Genomic DNA, 4424 nt, shown 5'->3' with positions numbered 1-4424 from the left:
CGCTTGTCCTCACACTAACTCCTCCTTCCCTAGCTGTGCGGTGTTTAAGGACCTCCTTCAGGGTGACTGTACTTAAACATTTCCGTCAATGTCTCTAAAGGCCCCTCTCCCTAACGTCTCAGTACCAGTGGCCCCTCACGCATCTCCGAGCCGTCCTGGGGCCTCCCGGACACCGGACAGTGGTCCAGGGAGCCGGGGTTCCAGGAGCTGCAGGAGGAGCTCGGTGCCCCGCCCCAAGGCCCGGCCCCGCCCACCTGCGCATGCAGCCCTCCGGCCACTCTATCCCCTGGGGGCGGCAGAGGCCATAGACACGGCTACCACTCATACCTGCGGGCCTTCCCGCAGAAAACCTTCCCGGCTCCTCCCAGGCCCGAGCCCCGTGTTCCTGTGAAGTTTGGAGACCCAGCACGTCCTGGCCTGGTGCTCTGAGTGAGGTGGGGTGGCCCGCCCCTCAAAGGGATGCTCGCGCCCCCGACACCGCACCCCTGATCCTGGGGCTGGAGGGACCGCAGCCCTGGGTGGGGGAGGGAGGGGGGGCTCACTGCCTGGTCCTGTCCAGTGTTTGAAGGAGAAATTCTGGGACACGTGGGAACAAGCTTTGCAGGACGTGGGCAGGTCATCAGCTTCCGGGCTCTGGTTCAGGAATGCTGCCCGTTTGACTTGTTCTTTGCATCCTTATCAGCCCTTTATTGAGACACTGCAGGCTGGCGGTGTCTGCGGTGATAGAGTCGCAAAGGTCAACAGAGTGCCCTGGTTCCTGGCTGGGGGGTGAGACCAACAGTTACCAAACCAAACATGGGACTCAGAAAGTGGAAAGTTCTGGAAGGAGACAGGATGGTCCAGGCCATGGAGAGGACTGGCCTTCAGAGCCAGGTGGGCCTCCCCCCTCCCCTCCCCATCCCTCCCCTCCCCCACCCCCGCTGCCCATCCCCCCTCCAGCCCTCTAAATGGACCCTCCCCAGCTTGCCTGTCTGTCCCTGGTCTCTCTCTCCTCGGCTGCAGCCCCTGCCCTTTCTCTCCACCCTAAACCTCTCTCGATTCTGGACATACCGTGGACCTGACTATGGCTTTACACCCCCAGTCAGGTGTCTGGCCAGCTCCTCAAACAGGGGACGTAAGCAAGTCCCCAGACAGAGCCTGGACCTGCAGGGCTGCCCACTGTGGCGCTTCTCCCAGCTGCGAGGCCCCCCAGGCGGCAGGTTCTTCCACGGCTGTTGATTGTTCAGGGCCGGAAAGGAGGCAGGGGTGCTGGGTCAGGGTCTGCGAGGCTGGACATCTGGAAGGAGCATGCTTTCCCAAAGCCTTGAGGGTCAGCGCTGGTGCCTGGGGAAGCGCTTTCTTTTCAAAGCTGCTCTCCTTTCTCTTGGGCCAGGTGTTCCACACGAGAGGATGGGGGGGTGTGGACCACCAGGAGGTGGTCCAGCCGAAAGGGACTCAGGCACGAACTGTGGGGAGAAGGAGGCGGACACTTAGCACGTGGACATGGACCCAAGAGAGAAGAAAGTCCAAAAAAATCCCCATAGTTCGTAAAGAATGTGCCTGCAATGCGGGAGACCCAGGTTCGATCCCAGGGTTGGGAAGATCCCCTGGAGGAGGGAATGGCAATCCACTCCAGTATTCTTGTCTGGAGAATCCATGGAGAGAGGAGCCTGGTGGGCTGCAGTCCATGGGGTCACAAAGGAACACAGCTGAGCAACTAACAGTTTCACTCTGTCTCAGCTCGTCTGCTGCCACCGGGGGGCGCCTGCACCCACCCGCCTGGGGGCTCTAAGTGTGATCCCACGTTTCAGACCAAGCGGTAAGCAGGAAAGAGCTGGCTGGGTCTCCTGCATCGCAGGCAGATTCTTTACCACTCGGCCACCAGGGAAGCCGATGCTTGACTTCAGTGGTGGGTATTGTGGGTGGTTACGGAAGATTTTCTCTTTGTGTATTATCTGTGAATTTGTTGTTGTTCAGTCGCTAAGTTGTGTCCCGCTCTTTGCAACCTCATGGACCGCAGCACAGCAGACTTCCTGTCCTCCACTATCTCCTGGAGTTCACTCAAATTCATGTCCGTATCTGTGGATGATCATGTTAAGAAACAATTTTCAAGGTCTGAGGATGTATGTAAAACATGACAACTCTTGTTGAAACCACACTATGTGTAACTGAAGTTTTCTAAGAGAGCAGAACGTTATTGTTCACCAAAAAAGAGAAAAATATGTGAGGTGATGAATGTGTTAATTAACTAGATTTGTTGGGGGGTCTTTTCACAGTGTTTATGTTTAAAAAATCATGCTGTATACTCTAATATCTTACAATTTTAATTGTCAATAATACCTCAATAAAGCTGAAAAATATAAATGGAAAAATGTTTACATTCCTATGAAGCAAAAAATAATAATGGTTTTCAGAGGTTTGAAGGCAAATGCTACTAAGCTCCCTTGATTTCAGAGTTCTATGTCTGTTTTGAATGCATTGGTATGAATCTAAGAATTTGAAAAGAAAGACATTTTTGTGAAAATCCATGTTGACAAACACTGAACAGCAAAGATGAACTGTCAACTAAAACAAATTTCTAGTCTCTGGTCACCTGCTGCCACCGAGTCCCAGACCACCGCCCAATCCAATTTTCTCCCCGGCGCAGCGCCCAGGTCCGCGAGCTTTTCCTGGACCAGTGACTGGAGTTAAGGGCGCCGCACAACCTTGCAGGCCAGTCCCTGGGGCTCCCACGTGACCTGAGTCCACATGCGCCTCGGGGAGACTGGGGCCATCTGTCTGTCCATCTGTCCGTCTGTTGGGCCGGCGCTCCTGTCTTCTCACGGGTGCCTGAGGGTCTCTTCCAAGGATGACAGCCTGACCCCCATTTCAGTGCCTCCCCCACCAGCCCCAGCGGAGATGGGATCCGAGCGGGGGGGCCTCAGGAAAAGATGGGTTCCAGAGCCTTGATCCCTGAAGAGAGTCTGACCAGCGGCCGTCCTTTCTCACTGCTCCGCAGACCCGAGGACTCGTCTGAGATGCTGGGGAGTGACCAGGGCTGCAGGGTCCATGTGCTGACCACCGCTGGGAGTGCTAAAGGGCTCAGAAAGCGAACTCGAGGCTAAACAGACGCGGCTGCAGGCCGGCCGCCAGGAGCCCCAGCCGGCGAAGGCTGCTTCATCTGGTCCCCAGCCTCCTCGGCCTCCACACGGGCCCTGCCTCTCCTGGCCGACAACCACCTTCACTGAAAAGAGCGGTTGGAACTCGGTGTCACTCCGACCCAGCAGCAGGACCTGCAACTCTTGCTCACCTGCCTCTGCAACTGGGGAGCTGCCTCCAGGACGACGGGGCCCGGGGCAGCAGGGTCCACCCGTGGCCCCGTCACCCCCGTCGCCCCCGTGGCCCGCCGCCTGCTCCAGCCAACTGGGCCCCGGCTCCAGCGGCCTCTGTGGGTCACCGAGTGGCACTCCCATCCGGGGAGAACACAGCCTGGACGTGTCTAGGGCTTAACCTCTGCCTTTGGGACTGGAGGCAGCCTTCACGTGCCGAGCTGCTGGCTGGCCCTCAGGATCTAGCCCTGACCGAGGGCCCCAGGGTGCTGCCCAGGGACCCCCAGGCACCGGGAGCTGCAGGAGGCAGTCTGCAGTCCCCATCCTCTCCCCGCCCCCCTGTGCTGGCCACAGGTCCCAGGCGTGGCCCACATGGTAACATCTATGCCCTGCCTGGGCACCTCTGGATGGACAGGAGCGGTGGTGTGCTGAATTGACCCCCGGGACCTGGCTGTCCTGAGTGCTCAACCCCTTCCTCTCTCTTTTCAGGGCATCCCTAGAACTTCCTGCCTCTCTGCCAGCCCCCCCAGGAGACACCACACCCCCACCCCAGATGTCTGAGCCATCCTCTAGGAGAGCCCCCCACCTTCTGCTCCTGTCTCCCTGGAGCTGGAAGCAGCTGTGGCCCTGCTCTGCTCTGGCTTTACCCTGAGACCCTCTACTTGCAAAGCTCTAAAGCTCTGGTTTCCCCAGAATCCTGCATGGATGTGAGAGCTGGACCATAAAGAAGGCTGAGCACCGAAGAATTGATGGTTTTGAATTGTGGTGCTGGAGAAGACTCTTGAGAGTCCCTTGGGCTGCAAGGAGATCAAAACAGTCAATCCTAAAGGAAATCAACTCATTTATTGGAAGGACTGATGCTAAAGCTGAAACTCCAGTGCTTCAGCCACCTGATGCAAAGAGTCAACTTATTGGAAAAGACCCTGATGCTGGGAAAGACTAAAGGCAGGAGGAGAAGGGGGTGACAGAGGATGAGACAGTTGGATGGCATCGTCAACTCAACGGACATAAATTTGAGCAAACTCCAGGAGACAGTGAAAGACAGGGAAGCTTGGCATGCTGCAGTCCAGGGGGTCACCAAGAATCAGACATGACTTAGCGACTGAACAACACTAAATAGTTCACCTGTTTTTAAAA

The 4424-nt window shown here is 56.8% G+C and overlaps 1 long non-coding RNA gene across 2 annotated transcripts; it reads left to right on the top strand.

The window, feature by feature from the left end:
• Positions 1 to 269: 269 nt before the first annotated feature.
• On the top strand, positions 270 to 4061 carry LOC122434195. Of its 2 annotated transcripts, none has more exons than XR_006267293.1 (3): positions 270 to 429; positions 683 to 873; positions 3777 to 4061. It is a non-coding gene; the product is annotated as an uncharacterized LOC122434195 (long non-coding RNA). The 2 variants fall into 2 exon arrangements; XR_006267292.1 differs by having other exon boundaries at positions 270 to 434.
• Positions 4062 to 4424: the final 363 nt, after the last annotated feature.

The sequence above is a fragment of the Cervus canadensis genome, chromosome 33 (assembly GCF_019320065.1).
Source record: "Cervus canadensis isolate Bull #8, Minnesota chromosome 33, ASM1932006v1, whole genome shotgun sequence".
Taxonomy (NCBI): domain Eukaryota; kingdom Metazoa; phylum Chordata; class Mammalia; order Artiodactyla; family Cervidae; genus Cervus; species Cervus canadensis.
The sequence above is the reverse complement of the archived record's forward strand: the minus strand, read 5'-3'. Positions and strand labels throughout refer to the sequence as shown.